Source organism: Parasteatoda tepidariorum, chromosome 5 (assembly GCF_982258835.1).
Source record: "Parasteatoda tepidariorum strain Cologne lab strain chromosome 5, Ptep-v5.0, whole genome shotgun sequence".
NCBI classification, from domain to species: Eukaryota; Metazoa; Arthropoda; class Arachnida; order Araneae; family Theridiidae; genus Parasteatoda; species Parasteatoda tepidariorum.
The window spans coordinates 44,836,238-44,852,661 of NC_141759.1; the positions used below are offsets into that span (position 1 = coordinate 44,836,238).

General features: G+C 32.8%; 1 protein-coding gene and 1 long non-coding RNA gene across 2 annotated transcripts in view; both read left to right on the plus strand.

Annotated features, from left to right (window-relative positions):
- The window catches only part of LOC107436116 (uncharacterized), a 297,809-nt gene that overhangs the window by 233,801 nt on the left and 47,584 nt on the right, over positions 1-16,424 (plus strand). The gene's annotated exons all lie outside the window — the stretch shown is intronic.
- Positions 8,499-14,518, plus strand: LOC147809311 (uncharacterized). Its single transcript, XR_015434351.1, has 3 exons — positions 8,499-8,593; positions 12,157-12,396; positions 14,080-14,518. It is a non-coding gene; the product is annotated as an uncharacterized LOC147809311 (long non-coding RNA).

The following is a 16,424-nucleotide window of genomic DNA, read 5'->3' on the forward strand; positions in this document are numbered from 1 at the left end:
ACTCCAGACAACTGACTTTTGCAGAGTCCAAATATCCATCAATTAGGCCAGAACTTTTAGTTATTGTTGATTCAGTTAAACATTTCCATCAGCATTGTTCCAGACGCAAGTGCGTGAACGCAGATGCAGTGATTACCAGACGCAAATGCGTGAACGCATATGCAGTGGTTATTTATTATATTATTTATTATATTATTTCTTACATTATTCTTTTGTTGGCAACATGTATATATTCTTTGTGTACACTTGTGATAGTAAAAGAGTTTGTTCTATGAGATACTTGTTTTTGTGTTGATTGTAATTAGAAAACATTTACGTTTACAACCAACACATTTTGGTGCCGAAACAACTCGGTTTAAAATTAAATACGAATCAGATGAATAATTTAGGCAGTCACTCTTTTAAAAACTAGCGAACGTCAAACATCAGTATTACTCAATGATGGAGAAACAAAACGATAAAGAACTTGGCGATAGTCTGGCACTTTTGAAAAGAAAAAGAAGAACAGTGCGAGGTAATGTTACTCGATTTATTACGCAATTAAATTCCGATCTTTCTGCAACCTCTGACACTTTAAATGAAAATGTCGAATATATTAGTCATCGGCTTTCCGATTGCTTGTTAGAAATGAAGAAATTGGATAACGATATTCATAGTTTATTAACAGATAGTGATTATGACAATGATATTATTCAATGTGAAGAATACGTGGATAATGCCGAGCTCGCTATCTTTAAAGCAAAAAAATTTGGTAGTAGAACTAATTTTGAATATAATACTTTACAATCGCCAGAAGTAACCGTTTCTCAAATACCTGTTACACAAGTATCCGTTATGCAATTACCCGTTTCTCAATCTCACACAGTGAAACTTCCTACTATTAAACTCGATACTTTTCGAGGTGATATTGAACAATGGCAATGTTTCTGGGAACAATTTAAATCTTCTATTGACGATAATAATAGTCTATCATTAATTGATAAACATGTGTTTTTGCGAGGATATTTAGAAGATGAACCAAGACGGTTAGTCGACGGAATCAGTGTTAGTGCCAGCACATATGAAACTACAAAAGCTCTTCTTCAAAACCGATATAGCGACAAAAACAGAATAATTCAAGCACATTTAGACTTTTTGGAAAATATTTCGCCAATACGTAATCCCTCTCCTATTGCATTGAATGAAGTATTTATAGAATGCAACAGAAGACTAAACGCTTTAACGGCTTTAGGAGAGGATATCAACGCTTACTGGCGCGTTTTAGCTCCAAAAATTTTACGTGCCTTTCCGGATGATATTTGTCGCCGATGGATCATTTACGCAAAAAGAGAGAAAATATCAGAAGGTGATATGAATAAACTAGTGCAATATTTATCTGAAGAAGTAGAAGGTGCTCTCACAACACTAAAAATTCGAGGTGAGCAAAACTTTGATTACACATTTAAAACATCTACAGCAGCCTTGCATGTGAATTCTAAAAAGATTAACCAGACTAAAAAACCATCTCCATTTTGCCCCTTCTGTGAAATTAACGGTCACTGGCCGCAAGATTGTACGAATATAACTGATATCGATACTCGAATCCAAAAATTAAAAACCTCTGGTAGATGCTTCCTGTGTACTAATCGTGGCCATAGTATAAAAAATTGCTTTCGCAAAGATAAAGCGTTCTGCATAAGATGCAAAAAGAAGCACCATGTCTCGTTTTGTAGAAACAACAGTTCAAATCAACCTAGCCACTCTATTTCTACAAATAACATAGATACTCGTACACCTAATTTTACTCACTTACAGACTGCTTGGGTATATATAACTGGCCCAACTGGTATTACTAAGCTTACAAGATGCATTTTAGATTGTGGAAATCAAACCAGTTTCATTCATTCACATCTTGTAGACTACATAAAATTAGATGTTATTAGCTCTGATTCACTTGAAATTCATGCATTCGAATCATCATCAAATCAGGCTCAATCGAGACGAAAAGTAAGATTTAAACTATCAAGTATTTGGAATCAGTCAGAAATTTATCTACATGCATTTGAAAGTTCTAATAGATATGCAGTTCATCCATCAGTTCCATTAGAGATTGCTTCTACGGCTCACAAGAAAAAATTTAGGCTTGTTAACCCGAATGACACCATTCAAGAGATGCCAATAGAAGTTTTGATTGGTGCAGATTTTTATTGGACGATGGTTAATTCAGAGATTCCTTTCAGACTTTCGGAAACAATTGTGCTCATTCCATCAATCTTTGGCTGGATTTTGTCTGGATCCAGATCTCATACATCTGTCGCTTCTTTATCGTCAGTTCATAATATCAGCATCACATCACCATATATTTTGGATGATCAAGTTAGGAAATTCTGGGACTTAGATACTTTAGGTATTAAAGCCATGCAAGACAAAGAAATGTCCATTCGCAATTCTGAAATATTGGAAGATCTCGAAGCTCTTATGAAGTCCTAGAAAATCGTCGTGTTGTTAGATTACCTTGGAAGAAAGACGTTACTCTTTCTTCAAATAACTATCACGTTGCATCGAAACGCTTCAATACATTGTGCAAGAAGCTCCAAACGGATCCTAGCTTAAAGGAAATGTATGTTACACTCATGGAAGATTACATAGACAAAAGGCAAGTTGAAATAGCACCGGAAAATCATGATAAGGAAGAAAAAAGCTATTACATACCCCATCATGGAGTCATTAAAGAGAAAAACGCAGAAATTAATGGACGAATAGTGTTCGACGCCTCTTCTCACACACCAGGCCATCCATCATTAAACGATGTTCTAGAACAAGGTCCCAACCTACTTCCAGAAATTTTAGCCACTTTACTACGATTTCGTCTTCACAAACAAGCAATTATTAGTGATGGACGTCAGGCTTTTTTACAATTAACCTTGTGGGAAAAAGACAGAGGTGCTACTAAGTTTCTATGGTTCAAAACTAGGAAAAATGATGATGAACATTTGCAGCTGGAGAATGAAATTGTGGTCTATCAATTTACACGTTTGCCCTTTGGATTAACCAGCAGCCCATTCCTTCTTTCAGCTACACTTGACGAATTATCCAGCATGTACTCCAACATTTACCCCACAGCAGCTAAACATCTAAAAGGCAATATTTTCATGGATGATTTCGTTGTGGGAGTTGATTCAGAAATCGAAGCGAAGACCCTATTTCACGAAATGCAAGAACTCACGAGTCTTGTAAGCCTTCCCTTAGCGAAATGGAGTACCAACTCACAAGTTTTGAAAAACGAATGGAAGAAAGAAAAAATAAAGTTTAAAAGTAAGACTCAAGTCTTAGGTGTTCATTGGGATACAGAAGAAGATTCGTTTCATCAAAATATTAAGGAGCATGACCACGATTTATTTAAGGAACCGATCACTAAACGCTTACTACTGAAAACAATCTCAAAGATTTTGATCCCTTGGGAATTTTCTCACCATATACTGTAATAGGAAAAATTCTCTTTCAAGATACATGGCTATGTGGTATTGAGTGGGACGAGCTTTTACCCCCATCTATCGCATCAAGGTGGTCAAAATGGATTATAGACTTACCACATTTAAACAACATTCGAATCCCCAGATGGATTGGAATATCTTCTGCTGATGTTACCATTCACGTATTCTGCGATACTTCGGAACGTGCTTACGGAACAGTGTTATATGTACGATTCACATAAGATACTAAATTTCATGTTCGAATGGTTTGCAGTCGTAATAGACTTTCTCCTCTGAAAAGAATAGCACTTCCACGCTTAGAGCTGTTAGCCGCATTATTGGGTGCTCGATTACTCCATTATTTCTGTACGGAAACTAAACTGGATAGGAACACAGCGACACTTTGGAGTGACTCAACAGTTGCTTTAAATTGGATACAAGGTGATCCAAATCGTTGGAAAACCTTTGTCTGTAACCGAACGAACGAAATTCTCAATTACACAAATCCAACACAATGGCGGCATTGCCCTGGCAATGAAAATCCTGCCGACCACTTGTCTCGTGGTGTTGAACCAACAGAGCTTAAATCATTGGATCTTTGGTGGCTAGGACCAACCTGGCTAACACAATCATCAAAATTTTGGCCTTCAAAACAACTGAGTTACGCTAATCCAGATATTCATATTGAACTACGTAAACCAACTTCTCAATCTTTATTGATAACTTCTTACCAGCCTCTTATTGATATATCGCGCTTCAGTTCATATATGAAACTTCTTAGAGTTACAGCATGGATATTTCGCTTCTTGTATAACTGTCGATCCAAACAACACATTTCTATTGACCTCACATGTGATGAGCTTAACACAACAAAAAACTATTGGATTCTTACAGTGCAAAAGCAATGCTTTCCAGAAGAGCTTCACGCTTTACAAAATAATTCCCCTTTGCCAAAATCTTCAAAAATTAGCCGTTTCAACCCATTTCTTCAAGAAAATCTCACACGATTAAGAGGTAGATTACAGTTCGCATCGCTCAAAAATGAGCAAAAACACCCTTTGCTTCTTGATGGTTCTCATCCTTTTGTACATCTTTTCATATACTACACACACGTGAAGCTTCATCACTTAGGTGTTCAAATAGTACTTTCAGAGATTCGTTCCAACTTCTGGATAATACGAGGACGTGAAGCCATTAAACGAGTGCTCTATAAATGTCTACCTTGTAAACTCTCACAGGCATCTAGAAGTCAACAAATCGAAGCTCCTTTACCAAGGGACAGAATTACACCTTGCCTTCCATTTACTACTATTGGCATAGACTTCGCTGGCCCACTTTATGTTCGTAACTTGAAACCTTTAAATACAGCCTATATCACACTTTTCACTTGTTCAACTACTCGTGCTGTACATATTGAACTAGTCTCTGACCTCACTACTGACAAATTTCTCATGGCCCTAAAAAGATTTGTAGGCAGAAGAGGAGTTCCTCATACAATATGCACTGATAACGCCACTACCTTCCATGCCGCTAATAAAGAGCTATCCATTTTATGGGACAACTTAACATCGTCAAAAGTTCAGCAATATTATGCCCAGACGGGAATTAAGTGGAAATTTATTGTTGCACGATCGGCTTGGTGGGGAGGATGGTGGGAACGTTTGATCGGACTAACAAAAGGGTGTTTGCGAAAATCTCTTGGTCGAACCTTGTTAGATGAAGAAGGTCTTTATACAGCATTAGTTGGTGTTGAAGCCTCATTAAATTGTCGACCGTTAGTTTATGAACAAGGAAATGATGATCCTGAAGAAACATTAACACCATCTCATTTTCTTACCGGTAAAAGACTTACAACCATACCTTCACAACCTGCAGCATATAGTAGAAATCTCCCGACCTGTTCAACTGATCATTCCTCTTGAGATTGATCAGGGTGGGGAGGATGTTCCAGACGCAAGTGCGTGAACGCAGATGCAGTGATTACCAGACGCAAATGCGTGAACGCATATGCAGTGATTATTTATTATATTATTTATTATATTATTTCTTACATTATTCTTTTGTTGGCAACATGTATATATTCTTTGTGTACACTTGTGATAGTAAAAGAGTTTGTTCTTTGAGATAGTTGTTTTAGTGTTGATTGTAATTAGAAAACATTTACGTTTACAACCAACACAAGCATCTTTATGGTAAAGAATTCATTGTTTTAACTGATGCGAAAGCATTAACTTTTCATATTGATTTGCAAAAACAACCAGAGATTGTGAGTAGGTGGCTTATGTATTTACAAGAATTTAATTTTCAAATTAAGCATATAGAAGGTTTAAAAAATCCAGCTGATTATCTATCCAGAGTACCCATTACTGATGTTGTTGTTAATAATGTAAATATATTTGAAGTGAATGAAAATCTTAAAATGGAGAATATAATTAAATTTCAACAAAATTGTAACAAAACTAAAGAAATATTAGAAAAACTTAAAATCTATGACAAATTCACTTCAAAAAAATTTTTTGTAAATGATAAAGGAATACTTATGAGAATTAAACCTCCTAAACATCCTCATAAAACAATTAGTAGAATTTTTATACCTGAATCTCTTAGAGGTGAGGTTCTTAAGGCAGTTCATGCTGCACATTTTGGTACTTTTAAAACATACAATTTAATGAAGAGAAATTATTCCTGGTATGGCATGTTAGCTGATACACAAAATTTTGTGGAATCATGTGATGCTTGTTTGGCAAATAAACCTAAACCAAAAATTACTGAAACTAAATTTATTGAGAAAAGTGATCTCAATGTGGGACAAAGATTGTCAATTGATATTGTAGGAAAATTGCTTAGGTCTATTGACAACAAATTCTTTATTTTAACAATTATTGATAATTATTCAAGATATTTAGAGACCATACCGTTAACAAATATAAAATCACCTAACATAATCAGTAGCTTAAATGACTATTTTTCAAAATTTGGGTTAGCTCAGGAAATAATTAGCGATAACGGCACTAATTTCACTTCTGATGAGTTTGTTAACTTTTTAAAATCCTTAAACATTGAACACAGAAAGACTTCATTTTATTATCCTTTATCTAATGGTTTACTGGAGAGATCTCACAGAATTTTAAAAGAATCAATAGCTTCAATGTGTCACAATAGTTGGGAGTGGACGAATAAACTTTTATTTTTCAAATTGCATTATAATTTCGTCAATAAATGTGGTTACAGGTTATACTCCTGCAGAATTGTTTTTTGGTCGAAATTTAAATCTCCCATTAAATGTAAGTGTTAATGTCAACAATGAAGAAAACCCATCTAATTACATTAAAAAATTAACAGAGCACATTGCAGAGACCAGGGAAATAGTGAGGCTTAATGAGAATAAATATTTTGAACTACATGAGAAATACATAAAGGGTAGACCAACTCCTAATTATGAGTGTAAGGATCTTGTTTATTTAAAAATAAATACTGATGTTCGTTCTTTAGATCCCAAATATGAAGGTCCTTTTGAGGTTACGAAAAAGTTTAGAAATAACAATTACCTAGTACATATAAAAGATGATAGAAGAGACATGTACAAAAAATTTCATGTCAGTAAACTTTTAAAAAAAAAAAGTCATTAAGAGAGGAACTAAAGAATGACAACTCAAATGATCATGATATCAGCATTAAATATTAAGCTAAATAATGGTTGGAGTATTTATCATATTTTTATTAGGGCATTGATTTGACAATTTTAACTCAAGGTTTATTTAAATGTAAAAATATATAGTTAGCAATTTTTTTTTGGTGGTAAGATTTTTGAATTGCATTTTTCCCCTTCGAGCTCAAAATTTTATATTTGATGAAAAATGGCTGGTACAATTATCATTAAATATGGAAACATCCCATTCAAAAATTAAGCTTGATTTTTTCTTGGTTTTCTCTTTCTGATAACCGTTTTAGTTTTTTAGCTACTAAGGATTTTTACTGTCCTTGTGATGCAAATTTTTAGTTATATTGTCATTTCAATAACATCTGATTAAGATAGGGAGTATAGTGAATTTAAGGAAAAATTTGATATAGTAAATAAAATGAAATATGAGCAGAATAAATAAGTAAATGTGCTGAATTGAGATAATAATCATTGCAAATACTAGTGTAGGATTCAAAATGTAAATAATTGTATAACATATGACAAAAAAAATAATGCAAACACTAGTATAGGAGTATGAGGTAGATCTAAAAGATTGTCCAATTAGTGTCGTATGTTATTATATAAGTGTCAAACATAAAATTGATAAGAAAAAAAAAGAAAAAAAAGAGATCAATATCAAAATTTTTTAAACTTATTAGAAAAAGTTACTGTGTATTCTTAGACACTGTATGACAAAATGTTATTAACTAGATGACAGTATTGTTGGTGTAGTGCAAGTTTTGTATGTTGAAAATTTTTTTGCCTTTTGCAAGAAAGAGAGAATGGAGAGATAAGATGTATACTTTAACAAATTTTTTTTGAGACAAGATAGAATAAATTCACCACCATTGTTGTTTTGTAATTGTATATGTATGTTATATATTCGGATACTCACCATTTTTATTCACTGAACCACATGCTTCCAAAGAAAGAAATGTGTAAGGCAGCTGAATTTTTTTTTTCTTCATTTTTTTTCTATTTTAGTGAAGTAATGTTAAACACTGTTTAACAATTTTAATGTCTTTAAGAAAAGACATAAGTTGCAAAAATATAAGACTTGAAGTATTGCTTTGTAACAAGGAAGAAATTGCATGGACTGATCCTATAGGAGCAGATTATCTCGAGGAGCAGCTTTTGAGACGTCACGGGATTAGGCTGAACTTTCCCTGCAGCGACACCTGTCAGCTGAGTTCCCGAAGTGCAACAGTATTCAACAAAGTAATGGCAACGTGGGAGTGAGGGACTCCGAGTTTCATAGATATAAGGAACCCGTAAGAGGAAGTGAAGGTCCTATCTTTCCGGTGGCAACGAATAATGGGTTACTTTTTTCAATCATCGTGGCGACTTTTTCTATCTGTTAAATCGCCACATCGCCAGTGTTCGTGTGCTTTGTTGTGATGGCTTGTTAATTTCACGTGTTGAAATTTTACTGCATGGGATCGATATCTAATCTGTTGTGGTAAGTAAAAATTATTAATATATTAATTTTTTGTATTCATTTTATTTATTTTTAGCTAATTAAATGTGAAAACATTGCATAAATGTTTATATATTACGTTCTACCAGCGGGTGACCGAGCTCCGCTCGGAGAAAACAGGTATCGAAGCTAACTCGAAGATTTAAATTTTCAATTGTGATTTATCAAAACAATACATGCCATAAGAAAATTTGTGAAACCATTGGTGAAAAGATAACCGGTTAAAGTGCACCATTGTAAACTATCTAAACAAAGTTTGGAAAGGGAACTATTCTATACAAAGGTAAAGTTTGAAAAGTCATAGGAAATAAAATGTAATTGATAACAAAAAATTATACAATTAAAGAAATGGTACAAAGTGAGCAGTGTAAAGATTGAAGTGTGTTGAAGCTCAATATTTTTGACAAATTTATTTAGAAAAACCAAACATATATACATACATAAGAAACATATTATAAACCTATAACAGCATAAACATAATAAACATTAATCATCGATTGCGAAGTCTTCCATGTTGTCCAGGTAGTTTCTTGTCGGAGAGGCAGGGGCGGCTGGTGAGTTTCTCTTGTTCAGGACTTCCTTCAAACGACGTTTCGGGTGTGGGTTGGATTCTCAGGAGGCAGCAGGACCTTCAACGCACTTTGACGCTTGACTCTTGAAAACGCGACGTAGAGCATTCCGTGCACGAAGACTGTCGTGAGGAGAAGCACGCCGACGAATTCGAATGTTTGCGGCTATTTCGTTTACAACTGGTGCGTTGAATCGTCGAGGATCGTCGCCTTCACGGTTTGTAAAGACGAGGTGGACATTGGGCGGTTGTACTCCGGCTGCGATTGCGCGTTGGTTGGTTTCTTCGATCACTTCTCTCATCATCATAAACGATTGGGCGAACGGGTTGTTAAAGCGCATGATCTCCTCGAGTAGTTGCAATAGTTCTTGGCTTAACTCTCGGTTGAGCTCAGATCGCGCAGCTGTAGCCTCGTCCGGGTCCATGAAGTACATTTGGGCAAACTTCGGCTGTTCAAATTCACCTTGCGGGTCTTGAGTCGGGCGCGTTGCCAGGTTGATCTTGTGATGGACTTGACCGCCGGCGATAAACGCGTAGATTCCATGTTGATTGACGGTTCTGTCGTCGTCGACTTTGAATGAGGCAAATGCAAAGCAGGCGTCGATGTTGCGGATCCTTCTGTGGAATTCTTCCGATAGGCGGTGTTGTCGTGCAAATAGGAGCTCTAATTCGTTTGGAAATTCGGGCATTGGTAGTTTGATTCTTCCATGTAAGCAGCAGTCGCCAAATGAATCTACGTGTATTTTGTTCTTCACTCTTTCTTCTGGGAAATGCAAAGCGCCATCGTGGATGCAAGCGACGTTAAATGGACCAAGACTTTGATATTCCACGTCGGAAGTTGCAGCATTTTTGTAGGTTGACGCAGGCCGAGATTTCGCAGCTCTACGGAGTCTTTCATTACGGTGGCGTTGTTCCTCTAGGCGAATGTTGCGGCCCCTCATTGTTTCGTTTTTTTGTCTGCGTCTTTCATAATCGCGGTATTTTACTTGTTGAGATGCATTAAGTTCCATCAATATATCCGAGATTCGTTCCTTGCTACGCTGCCTGACTGCTCTTGTCGGGCGCAACGGCGTTATCATCGGGTCTTGGATATTCAAAGCGTGCATATTGGTCGAAGATGTGAAAGATGCGGCTTCAGATGGTCCCGACATGTTCAATTGGTCACTGTTCACAACGAATTCGTAAATTTGCTTCCGTTCATCCGCTTCTTGAAAATTCTTGTCCAGGAAAAGGCGTCGATGAGAGAGGTATTGTCGAGCATAAAAGACGATGTAAACTCCGCAGGAAGACGCGTCATCTTGGTGGTTGTAAGCGTTGCGAGGTTTCACGATGCATCCTTTCAGCTTTTCATTCGTAACAACGATATTCAAAACGTGTCGCAGTATTTTTCTCAAAACAGCATCGATGGGCAGCGGGTTGTCGACTGGATCGCAGACTAATAGTTGACGTTCTCCATAGCTTGCTTCGTAAATTCCTAGCATCCAGTGCTCGCCTCTATCCATTTGAGCTCTCTTGTGAATGGGAATGAGTAGCACGTCGAATCCTTGTTGAACGCCGTATAGATAGTTGGAAGCCTTTTTCTGGTCGCTGATATCGTTGAGAAGAGCCATTCCTTCATAAGCGCCATCCGCTGTTGTAACGTAGAAGCGTGCGACAAATTCAGGGTGAAGTACGACAACTTTGACGGTCGGGTAAGCTTGTTCGGCGTAATGGAGAAGCATTCTGACAATGACGGTATCTTCTAGTTGTCCATTTGCGGGTAGAATTGAGTTGATCGCTTGTTGTTCCAAAATTCCGGCTTCCTTGAAGAATTTCATGTAGAGGTGCGCTCTGCATGTTGAAAATGTAGCTTGAAATCTGATGAATGTTGAAATGTCGGACTTTGTTGACGGTGATTTTAACACAAAAGTTAAACTTTTCTCCACTTTGCTAAATGTAAACTAATGCGAACCTTGCAATTAAATTATTAATTCCTTCGTATATTATTGGTTTAAGTTGTCGAAAATTAATATTTCAATTGTAAGGTTCGCATTAGCATGCATTTATAAGAGTGGAGAAAAGTATCTATAGCCATTATGGCGAACTAATAAAGTTTAAAAATATCCTATCTGTAACTCCGAACTGCTCGACCGTAGCGCTTCAAAACCGGCGCCAATCGATTCCTCGTGGCCAAAAACCCCAGACCCCCAAGTTTACCGGAGTTTATTAATTCTGGGGCGATTTTCGACTTGGCAACCATTCCTCGTATTATAGTATAAGATAAAGCGTAAACATCATTCTCGTGTTATTTTCCAATGAGAATGAATTTTATAATGCATTTATAACTCCACTCTTCTAGAAAATTATTTTTATGTGCTTAGCATTAATTGATTGAGTGGTTATTGTTTAAAAAATTTGTAAAATAATTTTTACAGAGGGAAATTTCTGATAACCTAAAAATGTTTTCATATTGGAATATTTATTCTACCGAATGTTTGAATCATTAATAATGTTTTAGTAAAATCTGGCATAATATAGCGAAAATGAGCTTGCATAAATTTTAGGAAATTATATAGTCTGTTATTTATGCACAATAGTAAATGAACTTATTTGGAGATAAATGCTTGAGTTTTGTGCTGTTTGTCATTAGAATTTAGGAACGATACTGAATTTTATGTTACGAATAGTTTATAATATGGAGTATTAATATATGAAGGTTGTATTTAGCTATATTAAGAAAAAGTGGTGATTAAAGTAAAGAGTATTTTAGATCTACAATTCATCTTTGTATATTTCTAAATTTCCTAGTAACTATCATAGGAATTGTATGCCTTGCATTCAAAATTGATAGATGAGATTAATGTATTTAAAGTAAATTAGTTAACTCTAAGAAAGAGTAACAACATATTGTGATTTTTAGTCACTGTGAGAAATTTATCTCTTTTGACGTTGTAATTTTTTAATACAAGTATTGTTAATGTTACTTTTTTTTCTCTAGTGGTTCATGATTCATATATAGGAATGACTGGAAGCATGTCTGTGTACCACATACAGTTGGCTGATCGTGGAGAAGATAAACTTGGTGAAACAATAGCTAGAGAACTGCCTATTTAGAAAGTTTATTAAACTTTCTATATAGATGTTTTTAAAATGGTTTTCTTTTTATTGTTTTTTCCAAGTTCAGTATAACAGCTAAAGCTCACCTGCAAACTTGGCTAGATATTAATTACTTTCTAGGGTAAGTCATTCATTAACATTTTCAAGTACTTATAAGTTTAAGAATGTTCTAAAAAACTTATTACTACATTAGCTATATTATGTACCTCTTGCTGCAATTAGTATTGCATTGATATGACATTAATAAAAGTTAAGTGACATTTTTACAGACTCCCGAAACTGGTAAGTTCCCATTTTTGGGTAAAACATTGCAGTTTTATCAAAATATTTTTAGTTTAATTTTGATCTTTAAAGATATGAAAGTTTTCTGTAATTCATATATGATCAACTTAACTTCTAGAAATTTTATAATATTTATACTGTCGATTATTTATAATTTGGCCTTTATATGGATATGTAAATAAACATTTGGAGTTTTCATTATTCTCCCTTTAGTTGTGTGCATATAATCATATCATGAAATGTAATCCAAATTTGATTCTCGTATTTATACAAAATTTAATCTGCTGTTTGGGAGTAATGTTAAGGTTATTGTTTCTAATTTATAAAAATTTAAATATTGTTTTTTAAAATTGTACATGATTAAATGATCAAGTTATTGATGATAATTTAAGTTCTTTAACTCTTTTAATGCACATTCCATGTATTGTTGTAAAATGAGTAAACATATCACATAGAATTTCACGTATATTGTCAATTTTAACTGGAAAATATTGCACTTTTTCTATTTTGATAACTAGAAAAATCTCTAAAATTCCTTTTGTGTAAAATATGTAGTATATTCTGTGACAATTATCATAAAATTTATATTGTTTCGTAAAATCTTCTGGATTTTTTCCTATCCCTGTTGTCAGCTATGATTTCTCAATTTTTCAGAGGAGAGTTTCGACAATTTGAAATATAGTTATTAAGGTTTATACTTATGTATATGAAACTTTTTTTTGTATGCTGGAAATTTATTTAAAGAAGAAAATCTATGCAATGAAATTCTATAAACCACATTAACTTTTAATATCTTTCTATTTTTAAGTCTACTCTACTTGATTAAGCAAACTAAAGTTGATAAATTTATTGTGTTATATTAGTTGTTATATGTTCTTGAAAGTTTTAAAAAAAGTTTTTTTCTGTAATGCTTAAGCACATATTTATGTGTCTAAATATTTGAATCTTAAAATTATATTACGCATTTTATGACTTGTCTTTCTCAGATTAATATTACTGTCATGCTTAGTAGGTAAGTTTAAACATGTGTCCAATGTTCTGTATGACACAAAATTCTATAAAATGCAAAGACACATGTTTTAAATGTGTTTTTAAGATATTGTTTTAATAAACTTTGAAAAAGTTACTATTAATCCTATAAATAATATTTTAGAGTTGTGAACACCTAATAAAAATTATTTGTAGGCTTTAAATGAATGGCAAATATTATTTTGAATTTTTGTTTTATTTTCAATTGCACATTATTTGTAAATATATATATATATATATATATATATATATATATATATATATATATATATATATATATATATATATTTTGAAAACCCAGACAAAATTTAATAATTTTCTCTTCTAAACTAGATTCTTTAAGCATGTGTCATATAACGTTAAAAATTAATAAAATAGATTTTCGTATAGAATGATTGGGTGAATTATGTTAAACTTCCATTTTTAAATTAGATGTTTATTGTAAATGACAGTTTCTTGGATTGGGTAGATTTACATAATCAGTTTTTTCTAGCCTGACAAGAGCTTACCAATCCTGGTACTATTTGAATGTAATGTTTGAAGAAGCTACCACTAAGTAATAATTTTTAAAACCGTTCTATCAAGGAAAGAATCCTTATGTGCAAAATTCTTATTTATGTTTGTTATTTGTATCTAAAACTATTGTTTGTATGCTTATTAATACATTTATTTAAGAATATGCATTTAGGTGAAGTGTATTTAAGTTGTGATGTCTGTCTGCTGAAATTTCAGAAAAATGAAAAACTGTGCAACTATTTTATTAAGTAAAGTTTTAAATTGTTCATATAACCAGTAGTAATTTTGACTTCTTTCATTTATTATAGCTTCGTACTTAAAAAAATTTTATTGAAGTAAAAATTCATACCCAATGCACCTACAAGATGTTGATTACAGTATCTTTGTACAATAAATAAATAAAATTAGTAAAGATATTTGTTGTTGTTTTTTTGTTATAAATAATGCTTAAAATATTTAATTAAAAAAATCTGCTGAGATATGTTTTGAGTTATCACTTTTGAAATTTGAAAACAATGTGTAAATATCAATTTGCGATATCTACAAACTTAAAATTCTACACTTTTAAATTTTATTGCAATTTTTCAGATAAACTTTCTGTCCTATCTTCCTTAATATTAGTGCATTTTTTAAACGTTTGATCTTCAGGTAATGAAATAGTTTGGGTAATTCTATACAAAATGCAATCAGATCCATTAAAATGGAACAATTGCTCAGCAATAACTCTACTTGGAACAATTTTTCTGCTTCTGAGAAATTAGCATCTAGAACACTTTTCTGAAGAATACAAAATACATATTAAAAAAAAGCATAATATACTCAGAAAATAAAGGTTTTACTTTTTTTTAAGGTACATTTCAATAAAATTATTTTTTCTCTTGTAAGATGATGGATGTGGAATTTTTTAAAATAGCCTAGAAATAAATGAAATATTTTAAGTACTTTGTATGCAATTTTTCTTTAATTTATTAAAAGTAATTAATTATGACGTTCTAAAATAAATTTAGGAAACCTTTACAAGTTCAGACCATATACATATATACAGCTGATTTTTATAACCATTTGAGTGTAAAAGGGGGTCTTTAAATCTTGTTTTTAATTTATAATTTTAGAATTGTTTTCAAAAATAAAGACAGAATTAACATTAGCGGTCGCAGATTAATTTTCAAACAAGGAAGAAAATAAGCTTCTTGAATGATGAATCATCATTGAGGAAAGCAGGATTAAATTTAAACCTGATATATTTCAAACATTTGCCTTTCACATCCTCCCGGTTTTCTTTAGCAATCTACCAGGTTTTATTGTTTTAAAATTACGAATGAATGATTTTTCATAACATTTCTGCGTTAGTTTCGTTGAACTTTACTTAGCAACACATGTATGTGTTTTCATTTAATTTTGCGCATCCTCAAAAAGTATATTAAAAACTGTGGTAACGGAGCTTCTTATATATGAGCTTATCAAAATATATGATAGCATATATATAAAAACTTTAGATCTAATAATTAAGTAAGAATACAAAGAGTTTGAAATTTTTTTTAAATATTCTTCCCCAAATTTGTGAAACAAATAAATTTTCTAAAAATGTTACTATTCCGTTCTCACCTGATGCGTGTAGAAGATTCGCATCATAATGTATATTTGTAATTATTAGATTTAAGATATCAATAAAAACTAAGAAAATAATTATGGATCGCATTTTTCTATCATCCTTTGTATTTTGAAGCATTTTATAATTTGATCCTCTCGAAATCCGCTGCTTCTCCAAATTATTTTATGGTCTAATAAAGTATTTTGGAATACATTCGATGCAAATATGTCAAAAAATTTCACGCGACGTATAAAATTCACCAGTAAATAAATATAAAAAAGATATTTTGTTTCATATTAATTTTATTTCAACAATGGTTAAAAAATATAATATTAAATGCAGCGGGAACAATTTTTCAAAGAGACATTTTTTTTTCGAAACTAGCTAATTTTAGATAAATAATCTCTTTGCCGAGAACAATCAAAATGTAAAAAAGCTAAATACAGTTTGTTTGTTCATTTCATCACATACATTTATTATTTAACCGTGTAGTTATTAGATATGGAATGACCTTAAAAGCTAAAAGAATAAAATTGCATAATCTGCCACTTACTATTGTTATGCATTTGACGCAATCCGGCCTTATAAAGTCGAAACGAAATTTTTAAAAGCTATTTGATAATGAAATAAAATAGTTTTCAACACCAGCATTTGCTGAAATTAAAAAAAAAATCGTACGCAATATTTTACATTAATTAGTAGTAAAAGAAGGATACATCGTCTGAAGTGGA